This window comes from Megascapheus bottae, chromosome 13 (assembly GCF_031878675.1).
Source record: "Megascapheus bottae isolate mThoBot1 chromosome 13, mThoBot2.hap1, whole genome shotgun sequence".
NCBI classification, from domain to species: Eukaryota; Metazoa; Chordata; class Mammalia; order Rodentia; family Geomyidae; genus Megascapheus; species Megascapheus bottae.
The window spans coordinates 25,222,900-25,235,441 of record NC_143521.1 but is presented as its reverse complement, the minus strand read 5'-3'; the positions used below and the strand labels follow the sequence as shown (position 1 = coordinate 25,235,441).

Genomic DNA, 12,542 nt, shown 5'->3' with positions numbered 1-12,542 from the left:
GCTCTGGCCTGGTTTTGAACCACAATCTTCAAATCACAGCTTGCTCAGTAGTTAGGCTTATAGTTGTGAGCCACCAGTGCCTGGGCAGATTTCTATTTTTTTTAGGTTTTAATTTTAATTAGTCCTTATTTTCAGTTTTTGGAGTTACAGGGATATGGATTTATTTTGTCCATATTTTAAAAAGTTGCTACCAGTAGTAATATTGGTCTAAATGACTTATTCTTCCATTACTCAAATTGAGTCTACTTTTCTTCTCTATATTTGTTAATAATCTTAAAGGCTCTGCTAAACAATTTTAAGACATATACTGCTTCCTAATCTGACAAATACTTCCTATCATCAGTTGTATGCAAGTCACTCTGGGAAGGGAGGCAGTTTCTAATACAGGAAGAAAATTACTAGATATAATCACTGAGCAGGTTGATTTAATGATCTACTATGGACTTATTATATTTTAGTTATACCTCTAATTACTAGTGAGGAGCAAAGTAGAATATTAGATTAGGAAGTTCATGGTCTTTTGAAGGTAGCATAAATTTATTAAAATCATTGCCCAAGATTGTATTATGATTGTTAAGCTAGCATTTATAAAGTCATAAAGATATCCTTTGCCAAAAAGGATGTCCATTCTGGGCATTTTCCAGAAGCATGAGTAGAGGTGGCAGATAATGTTAACAAAAGCACTTCAGAACCAAACCCATGTGTTCAAATTATGTCTTCCCTATCCACAAGTGAATTATGTAAATTCATTATGCTTTGATGACTCTGTACTAAAGCAGGATTTATAATAAATATAGTTTGTAGAACATAATTATAATATTTATTAAAATAGTACTTAATGTATAGAATTATAACCTAAAAATCATTGAGTATGATATTATAAGAGCTAAATATTGTAGTGAGCTGACTTGATGCATGAATTGGATGAGCCATTATCTGTCTAAATCATGTCGTCAAAGTCAATGTTGTTTAATGCAAGAATTTTATTTCAGTCATTGAAATTGTAGTAAAGAGCACCAATTTCTCACCATGACATGAAAAGGTTCAAGTCTATCAGTTAAAAGTCTGATTAGAAGAAAAGAAAGCCGGGGCCGGGAGTTTGGCCTAGTGGTTAAAGTGCTTGCCTAGCATGAATGAAGACCTGGGTTCGATTCCTCGGTACCACATACATAGAAAAAAGCCGGAAGTGGTGCTGAGGCTCAAGTGGTAGAGCTCTAGCCTTGAGAAAGTCCAAGGACAGTGCTCAGGCCCTGAGCTTAAGCCCAGGACTGGCAAAAAAAAAAAAAAAAAAAAGAAAAGAAGAACGCCTGACCAACAAAAAAAAAGAATGACTATCAAGGGATTGACTCTGGAGTTCAGGCTTCTCCCTGGTTACCAGCCTGCTTCATCACCCCCATACCCAGCTAAAATTTGCCAGCTTTCATGATAATATAAATTAATTAATCTAATATATATGATATTGATAGAATATATGTGCTTCAGAACCAATGGAATACATATATATGTATGCATTTATATATATGTATTTATATATGCAAATACATATTTAATTAGTGTACACACATTCTAGCAATATTTATGTTCTATTAGTTCTATGACTGGAAGATATAATACATGGTAAATATTTTAGAAAATATCTTTATTTTCATACATATATACTGTAGTCCAAGTATGTATATTATATAGATAATAGCCATATATATATATATGTATATACAGAGAGAGAGAGAGAGAGAGAGAGAGAGAGAGAGAGAGAGAGAGAGAGTGAGAGAGAGAGAGAATGGGGAGAGAGAGAGGAGCTATGACACACTAACTCTATACTGATTCCTACAATCCTTCACTACTTGTGTCCAGGATCTGGTGAGATAATTTTCCCTTTGTGTATGGATAAGTCTTAGGACTTTGCTTCGGACCAAGTGAATACAAAATTTTGCTAGATGTCTAGGTGACATTTTAGGCTAGGACTTCATATTTCTGATTATGTTCCTTGAAATCAGGATATATCTACCTCATTGTGTGTACTCCTAGTTACTTAAATTTTCTAAGTCCTTGTTTTTTTGTTCTGGGGAGGTTTAAATTTTGGATTTCTTCCTTTCTTTTTCTGATATTATATCATCATCATGCTTCCTCAAAAATAGGAGGAGGAAAGAACTTAGGGCACTCATGACTCTGAATACAAGCATTGCTTTCTTTGTAAATCTCCACAGTGTTTGTTTTTTGTGTTGAATTTATATGTTTACCTTTTAATTGTTTTCAAATAAGCTTCACTATTGTAGAGGTCAGAGAATCTATTTCAGTTATGTTTGCGTTAAAAATTACCGGGGATGTAGCAAGTATTTTTTACTATAGGAAAATGAAATGAAAATATTAAATATTAAATTCAACTAAAACTGTCATAATTAAAGTGGAGACAGGTAATTCTTCACAAAAGCATTTGGACATTTGCTACCCTGTTTATTGCCATAGTAACAATGCACTTTCCAGTGTATCCTTATATGATTCACCAGTTTTCCACTTTGCTGTTTTTAAAAATAGGAAGAAAGCATATTGTTGATCTGAAAAAAAGAATACAAAGAGACTATTAGACACATTTAAAATAAAGTATACAGTTGTTTCACTGGGTATTATCATATACCAAAATAGTAAAAGATATATAATAGAGGGTAATAGTGTTCATGTCAAAATATACTGGAAAATACACAAAATTTCACAGGATCATGACCATTTAGCAAAATTCCTTAGTCTCTTTCTGTAAGAAACCACAGTGATGTAAGTACAGACCTCTCTTCTGATAATGCCATACACCCTCGCTTGCTGTGAATTGTAAATACTGCCTAATTTATTGTGTCACTACAGCTTATGACCTCGCTTCAAAAATGTATTACTGAGCTAGGAGAGGCAGGGGCTCATGCCTATAATTCTAGCTACTCTCAAAGCTGAGATATTAGTGTAGTGCTTTGAAGCCTGCTATTGAAGGAAAGACCCTCATCTCCAAAACTGGTAGAGTGTTAGCCTAGAACTAAAAGTTTTAGGTACAGTGCCTCGAGACTGAGTTCAAGCCCCAGGACCCTGCATACACAACACACACACACACACACACACACACACGCATATACACACACACACAAACACACAAACACACACTCACACACAGAAAATGGTGCCACTTAGTGCATGTGTTTGTACATGCTGATAACCCTGTTATTTAGAAGGATATTCAGAAGTTAAAGGAAAATCCTACACAGGCAAAACCCTGCCTTAAAAATAAAGTTACTTAATGATAATATGCTTGCTTAATCTAATTTGTTGTTAATTTTTTGAAGGTCTTAACATGTGACATTCTACTTAATGTCTTGTTTTCAGGCTTTGTAGACTCTAAATAATGGATAACTCCATAAATTTGTGCTTTGTCATAATGTTTAAAAGGCTTTGTATTGCACTATTTACAATAATTTATACATATTTTTTGCTAGTCCTGGGCCTTGAACTCAGGGCCTGGGCATTGTCCTTGGGCTTTCTCAAGGCTACCGCTCTACCACTCAAGTCATAGCATTACTTCCCAATTTTTTCCTAAGTATATGGTACTGAGGAATTGAACCCCAGGTCTTCGTGCATGCTAGGCAAGCACTCTACCACTGGGCCAAACTCACAGCCCCTATACATAAAGTTTTCACTAAGGAATTCTACAAATAAATATATCAGTATTATAATTCTGGACCTTATCAGACTTGAGACAGAAACTCATGTCATTTTACCAACATTAAGCCCAAGAACGGCTTTGCCCTGATGCCACAGCAGACTAAAATTAATCCCTGCGAATGTTTTCTCTCACAAAAGGATCTTATTATTTATTTATTTGCCTTTTGTTGATTGTCTATGCTTGAGGATGGTCTCAGAGCCTCTTTCTTTCTCTTTAGATCTAACAGATTTTTCTTCCTGAACTGGTTTCAAACCACAATTTTTAGGGTCTCAGTCAACCTCTTGAATAATTAAGAATTACAGGTATTAGTACCACCTGTAATTCACCGAGTAACCCTCACAAACCATAAATTATAAAATTAAAAACAAGCTAAATTAGCGCTATCCTTAAAGACCTGATAAATTGACACAGGACACAGGAGAGGTTATCATGGCAAATTCCATCAAATGATATTTATCATATCCTAGTATGCATCAACAAGCTCAGCACTCAGGAGACTGAGATGGGAGGATTGCAAGTTTAAGAAAAGCCTGAGCTACATAATGAGACCCTTACCTCAAAAAAAAAAAAAAAAAGACAAAACAAAGGTTAAAAGAGCACACACACACACACACACACACACACACACACGGACACAGAGTAAACAATTCTAGAGGGAACTGTGAAATGAAGTAGATCATAGAGAATACATTATGTTATCAACAACATTTCTGGGGAAAGATTGAGGGAGAAAAAAGAAGAAAAACATGGATCAATTGGAATTCTGATTGAAGTTCTTACCTGGTAAATTCCTTACTCATTTTTTTTCTTGTTTGATGATTTGCAGTTTATAAATTAATGATAAATTCAGTCATACATTCAACTAATAATTCTGTGAATCAAGCACTGCTCTAGATAGTAGAAATATATCCATCAATATAAAAAGATAAAATGTCCTATTGTCCATAAAAAATTAGTTGTGGGCCAAGAGTGCAGCCTAATGGTAGAATGTTCACCTAGCATGAAGCCCTGGATTTGATTCCTTGGTACCACATTACCAGGAAAAAGTGGTGCTGTGGCTCAAGCAGCAGAGCGCTAGCCTTGAGCAAAAGTGTTCAAGGAGAGTACCTAGGCCCTGAGTGCAAGCACCAGGACTAGAAAAAAAAAAAAAGTTGTAGTGGCCAATTCTAAAATGTTTATGAATTTACCACTCTGTTTTTTTTTTCATCTGTGACCCACTCTTTTTCTTGACCTAAGAAGTTAGTATTTTCCTAAGTTCTCACATTTCCCAGGAAATCTTTCTGAGTTTAGCATGTAGGGCATGGTTCGCATGGGTTTATGTGTCCTATGTGCACTAATATACAGCTCTTAACACCACTCTCACTCTTTACCAACTTTTCTTAAACTCCTTGAGGGGCCTATGAATGGGCCTTTAAATATGTATCCAAGAAAATGAAATTCTTGACATACTGTCCAACAGAGTTTTGTTAAAGAAAATAATAAACTTTCTTTGGAAATATACCCTAGAGCCCTCTTTTTGTAGTCAATGTATCTCTTTCTCTGGATTTTGGTAAATATTTAGCTAAATGTCCCAACCTTGATAAAATGTATAGATTTTCTAGACAAATTTCACAGCAACTCAAAACCATACTTCTGTCTATAAATATCTTCCATATAAGACAAAATAAGTTATAAACAACTATTGAATAAAACACACTATTTACAGTGAACACCATAATATTAGCAATATTTCTGGTGAAATAACTGAATGTATCAGTTATAAATATGTGAATATATATAATCCACATTCAGAGAAAATGATTGACATTCTATTATTTTAAAAAGTTTTGAATTGCACATTAGCCCAAAGACAATAAAAGCAAGAACTTCTAAATCTATTAGGGAGAAAAATTACCTATGGAGCTGGAGTAGATCTGATATATCCAGCAAAATTGGGAATAGCAACTTGAATAATGATCCGGAAGATTGACAGAGTGATTGATAGACTTCTGTAAACCCAGGGGTTCCGTAGAGGATTTCTGCGCTCCCTCTCTGGAGTCACAGCAACTGGCATGGTTCTTTTTTTATCAGTGGCTGCAGTATATTAGGATATAAGATGAATTGTCATGAAATTTTCTTCCTTTCCTCACTGTCAGTTTCATGGAAATAAAAAATAAATAAAAAATATTAGCCCAATTGTATTCAATAATGAAGTTCTTTTCCTTTTCTCAGTATTGGGAGCTTCATCTCATAATGTATACAAATAAGCCACTTACACAGTTGCTTCCAGCATCAATTAGCCTATCATTGCTCTTCTCTTCATTATTCTTGCTTTAAGATGGACTGGTTCTTTCTTAGTAGCATCCTCAGTATGGTTGTGGGGGCAGGAGAGAGGGGGTGGTTGGTGACATACCTGGCCTGATTTGCTGCTTTATGACTTAATAGTTGGGTGAGTGACATTGGCCACATGATTTTTCCCTACCATGCTCTTTCACTTGTGCATACATACCTTCCATTAGTGTTCTAAAGAACCAGGGAAATAGTATACAAAGCAATGGCACCTTATTAGTCAATTCCTATCTGTCCTGGAATACCTTTCTTTACTTGACTGTAGTATCTCATCATTTACTTATTTTTATTACAATAGCAAGTGGAGAGGAAATCAAAGCATATATTTGAGCCCTAATTTTACACATGATGAAACATAGTTACCAGTAAAAATTGACTTGGCTGGAAAGACCCAGATAAGTGGGTTCCTGTAAGTTTTAGATTAATTCAGAAGTTTAGTAAAAAGGATATAATATTTTTTAAAACATGCCTGGTTTCATGCAGCCATTTAATTTCTATTATCTCCTTATAATCCCTGATTCAGTGCTGAAAGATACTTACATTTTCAAAAGTACAATTAGGCTCATGGAAGTTAAGTAACCACCAAGAGTTAGTACTAGAAAATAATGGTTAATATATATATATACATATATATATATATTATCTTTTATGTTTGGAAAACCACTTCATTGGGATATGTTTTACCAATTGTATCTTTTTAGATTTAGTCTGAGGATATCAATTAACTTACTAGAGTCATATCAAAGTCTTTTTTAACTTCTTGTCTATGCTTGTATTAGCATTTTTTCTTTGACAAATGTCATAGGATAGTATATTTATATATCTATAATATCTATATATTGAATGTGAATTGCCTATGTGTACATTCTATATTAATTACATAATTACATGTAAAATATGTAGAAGTTTACCATACATACGTTGGTATACATAACATTGTCACACACATTTATAGACATACACAATTTTTTCTTTATAATTCTCATTATTTCTGAGACTATGCGCCCACAGATTAGGCATTGTATGAAGAATTGGCAGTGGCTTCCAGCTCTCCACTGCGGTATTTGCTTCTATACAAGCTCAGTTCTTCCTTCTTCAGATATTGGTATACATCATTAAGAATGCTAAGGAATGATTTTAAACTGTCTGCCACGTAAGTAGTGACAATATTGGTTGCTGTTCCATATATGTAGAGGGATGATGGATGAGTAGATGTAGTCATTGTATTCTCTGTACACTATGTACATTATGTAAAAATGTACATATGTAATTTATGGGTGGGGGGACTGGGTAGGATTGGAAGAAACAAAGAAGAGATGATATTTCAAGAGCAGAAGGGGGGAAACAAGATGAGGGGTGGGGGTGGGGGGAGAGAAATGGGGACCAAGACATGTGAAAGGGTATCAATGTATGGAAATTAATGCACCATCTATCTGGCAAATATCATGTAACCATTCTATTAATTACAATAAAAAATATATGAAAAAAAGACAGGTAAGGGGCCGGGAGTTTGGCCTAGTGGTTAAAGTGCTTGCCTAGCATGCATGAAGACCCGGGTTCGATTCCTTGGTACCACATACATAGAAAAAAGCCAAAAGTGGTGCTGAGGCTCAAGTGGTAGAGCTCTAGCCTTGAGAAAGTCCAAGGACAGTGCTCAGGGCCTGAGCTCAAGCCCAGGACTGGCAAAAAAAAAAAAAAAAGACAGGTAAAATAGCTGCTGCTTCATAAACAAATAAAAGAGTGGACAGCAAAAAAGAGCATTTTATTTGTGACCTGACTTAATAATAACATGACCTGGCTTAATAACAGCAATAAAATTTAAAAAATGAAAAAAGTATTATCATTCGAAAAACACACACACACACACACACACACACACACACACACACACATATATATCCTTTTGTTAGAGAATTTGTACTTTCCATTCTATTTTATTTCAGTTGCTTAAGCTAGATCTACACCTTTTGTTGTTTTCTACTTGGAAGTTGTTTAAATTCTAGAACAAGAAAATTGTACCTTTTCAGATCATCTATCCGTGGGATTGATGGTCTTAGAAATCCTCAGTTCTTGAAAATGCTAGCCAAAGAGATGAAATATGGACCAATTACAAAGCATATGAAAGTTGTCATAATAGCAGGCTTTAAACACATATGACATCAATTTTAACATCACAATAGAAGTAAGAATTCTTAGTTCTGCTAATATAGAAGAAGAGATGCAAAGTATAGAATGTGTTTCAGACCCAAGTGGTAAAAACAAAGAGAATAAATTACAACAGATATTAGACTCTCTTGAAAGATAATGTCATTGTACAATCTCCCTCTGTCTCTGTCTCTGTTTGCTTTTCTCAGTCTCTGTCTCTAGTTCTCTCTGTCTTTGTCTCTTTTTCTTTAGTTTTCTCCTTGAGATGGTACCTTCTATAAATATACTTAGAAATAGTTAATCGACTTCTGAAGGCAAAAGCTCTTGGCATTTCTAACTTCGTATGCCACACCCATCTGATCTCACTACTCCTGTTGTAAGTCACATTTTATCTTGACACTTTTTGACCATCTGATTTCCAGAAATATGACTGACGCCTAAATTACTCTAGGTACAGAAAGAGGCTTTTATGACTAGAGATGTTGAACATTTCTTCTTGTGTCAGCTAATTTTACTTCTTAAAAGAAATTTATTTATTTATTTATTTATTTATTTATTTATTTATTGCCAGTACTGGTGCTTGAACTCAGGGCCTAAGAACTGCCCTTGTTTTTTCTTTTTTTTTTTTTTTCCCTCATGGCTGAGTGAGAGTTCCACTTCCTGTTTTTATCTATGTATTTGGTACCAAGGAATTGAACCTAGGTCTTCGTGCATTCTAGGCAAGCATTGATACCACTAGGCCAAACTACTGGCCCAGGAGAAGTTTATTTTTAAAGCATAAACCCCATTATTAATTTTTGTTTCTTTGAGTTTTTGAGAATTTGTTTGAGCTTTAAGTATATTCTGGATATTAAGACCTTGTTTACTGTACAGCTGGTAAAAATCTCCCATTCTCTGGGTCTTTCATTTAGCTTGATAGCTATGTTATTTGCTTTGCAAAAACTTTGATGAAATCCTATTTTATCAAGTTTCTTATTGATTGGTTGTGTTGCTGGATCTTTACCTAGTAAATTTTGACTTGTGTGGCTAGGAGTCCTAGTGTTTATCTTACTCCTCCTTTAATAGTTTCATGGTTTCTGGTCATTACATTGAATTGATACATGAGGATATAATTTTAGCAGTATTTGTCCAGGAGGCTACCTTTCCTCCTCAAAAACTAAATTCAAACTACCCTGTAGCCTAGCAATTCCATGCTTAGCATTTATTTAAGAGAATATAAACAAGGTTACAGAAGGGCCACAGCACAACTATGCTCATTGTAGCACTATTCACCATAGCGAAAATAGAACTTTGGCCCTGATGCCCAATGGGTGAATCAAGAATATGTGGTTTAAATACACAATGAAATTTTACTCATTCATTGGAAACAATGATATTGTACAATTTGTAAGGAAATAGAAAAACTTGGAAAATTATATTAGGTGAAGTAAGCCAAAAACAAAGATTGCATGGCTTCCTTCATTTGTGGTGGCTAGACTGGACCTATAAATCTATAAATAAACGTACTAGGTGGTATGCAAGCAGTTAGAAATGAATTAACTGAGTTTGTATTCACAAACTATTTTGTTAAAGAGAACCTCTTGTACAACTATTTCTAGGGGAAATATCTAAAATGAAAATAAATAAAAACTTGGCATTCAAAGAAAAAGAAAGGGATCTTAGTCAACATTTTCTTTAGGATTAATAAAAGATAGATCCAAATGCTGATACGTTAATGTTGTTTTTCATTATACCTTTTATAATTTTTTGGTGTCATGAATTTAAAGTCTCACTAGGTAAAAAGGGTAAAGAGTCAGAGCTTAACAGGAACTCCGTTCCTTTTTTGAGGAATGGAGCCTTAGTCAAATACATGTTCAACTTTTGCTTACTAAGCAAACTTGTATCTATATCACTTTTTTCATGCATATGTAATTATATAGAGATCTGTATATAATTATATGTCAACACTACTGAAATGATATGGATATACTACTTTCAGTGTGAATTATTTTAAGCTCATTCTAAAAACATAATAAATAAAAGAATAGATTGGATCATGTCTTATTTTCAATTATTAATCTTTTTAAGAGCTCTATGTCAATTTTTTATTACACAACTGCTTTTAAGTTTCAAATTAATTTCAACAATACAGTTCCATTTGAGATAAAATACTTCTTTAAACAGGAAAGTTATTCATATTTTATAATGAGGTTAATCTGAATATGTTTATTAGTGTTAAAGTAGGGGGTACTTTTTGTAAGAAAATATGCAAGATATCTATGTTCATAAATTTCAAATTACTTTTGCTTATGAATCTAATTGCTTATTCATGATAGCATTAGTATATATCAAAGTGGTGAACTTTGGGTTTTCCTCCAAGGTTGTTCTCAAAATGGATATTGCATTATCATTAGTGCTGTAAGTAGAAATATATTTGTTTGTTTTGATTTTTGTGTTTGTTTGTTTTCCTTAAGTATCAGTCTCCTTTCAGTTTTTTGTACTCTGAAGATAATGCAGCATCCCTTTGATGTGTTAATCCACTGAGTAGGGATCCTGTTAGCAGTGAACAAACAAAATCTGCTCTTGTATTTCTCTAGCTTTTTAGAGAAAAACAGTCTAAGGTCAAGACAAGTTTTATGTTCCTGTGTTCTTTATTAATTGCTTTAAATTATGATAATAGGTCAAAAGACTGGCATTCCCCTAATTTATTTTCTCATTATGAGGGTTTTGTGTGTGTGTGTGTGTGTGTGTGCATACATACAAATAAAGTGTCTGAAGGGAAAAACACAAACAGCTATAATGTCTAATGACAAGAAATTTAACAAGAAGGATACTTTGATAGTGGTGGCAGTATTAAAGTATTGTTTGTGGCTGTGTCACAGGCATTCTGTCAATTTGAACAGGAAAAATCCATGAAACTAATTTGCTTACAGCCTTAAGCAAATTTGATATGTGAGATTAATTTTTAATGGCATAGAAACCTCATCGCTCACATAATTAATGATTATTTTGTCCTCTAAAGTTCTGCACATCTTTTTGAGGACTGATTTGGTTTGTTTATCTGTAAGTATTTAACTAATAAGACGTAGTTTGTCTTATATATTACATTTTTATGTCATTTTCATGCTACTGTTAAGATTATTAAATTTATAATTTTGTTTTCATGCTTGTGCAACATTGCATTTTCACAAAAATGACCCATGGTTAAAGGGTGGCTTTGTGAAGCATAAAAAGTAATTAAAAGCAAAGCATTAATAGTAACCACCAAAATGGCATCATAACAAAGAGTGCACTGGTCTCCAGAGGTGATCATGAAAGCAGGCCTGTATGTGCTAGGACAAATATATTTCTAAGTGTCCTTTTTACACAAATTTGGCAGCCAAAAAGGGCAAACAGAAATACATTTAGGAACATCTTAAAAATTAAATTATATGGGGCTGGGAGTTTGGCCTAGCGGTAGAGTGCTAGTCTACCATGAACGAAGACCTGTGTTCAATTCCTCGGTACCACATCCATAGGAAAAAAAGCCGGAAGTAATGCTAAGGCTCAAGTGGTAGAAATCTAGCCTTGAGAAAGTTCAAGGACAGTGACCAGGCCCTGAGTTCAAGCCCAGGACTGGCAAAAAAAATGAATTATATTTTTCTCTAGATTCAGTTATTTCTATTTTCCAATACATTTTCAGTGATAAATCTTTGTCAAACAGAGGCAAAAACATCTGTCGGAAATATTTCTAGAAGGATTACTCAGTATGTTCTTTCTGTTTCCTTGACAAATATCTTTTACAAACTGCAGATTTGTTACCTCCAGGTGACTTTGTTTGCGACTTTAACTTTCTTCCTGATTTTATGTATCACAAAATAACAAGAAGAATTAATTCAGCTTGATTATGGCTACCTAATTTTTTAGTTCGTGGGTAAGGGACCAATAAGACTTTTTGATGTTCTTGTTGATATTGCTTCTGTGGACACAAATTATCTCTGAAATAGTCCTTCAGTCTATCCTTAAAGAATTTTAGAAAAAATCCTAGTTGGGACTGATTAGTAGTTAGAAATGTTAGGTGCTGCAACAACAATTAATTATCTCTAAAAATAGCTTATAGCTTTGGGCCCGGAGTTTGGCCTGTTGGTAAGAGTGCTTGCCTATCGTGCACAAAGACCCAGGTTCAATTCTTAGGTACCAAACACATAGAAAAAAAGCCAGAAGTAGTGTTACAGCTCCCAGGTTTGAGCAAGCCACAATACTGCTAAAGCCCTGAGTTCAAGCCCCAGGACTGGCAAAAAAAAAAAAACCAAACCAAACAAAACAAAAACAACTTTATAGCCTTGTGTGATGTCTTGTGCCTATAATATTTACTACTCAGGAGACTGAGAACTTTTGGGGTTCAACTGCT

At 34.2% G+C, this 12,542-nt stretch overlaps 1 long non-coding RNA gene across 1 annotated transcript; it reads right to left on the bottom strand.

The window, feature by feature from the left end:
• Window positions 1-2,433: 2,433 nt before the first annotated feature.
• LOC150055702 (uncharacterized) lies at window positions 2,434-8,155 on the bottom strand. Its single transcript, XR_016537450.1, has 3 exons — window positions 8,048-8,155; window positions 5,595-5,773; window positions 2,434-2,555 (listed from the first exon to the last, which is right to left on the bottom strand). It is a non-coding gene; the product is annotated as an uncharacterized LOC150055702 (long non-coding RNA).
• Between the last annotated feature and the right edge of the window lie 4,387 nt (window positions 8,156-12,542).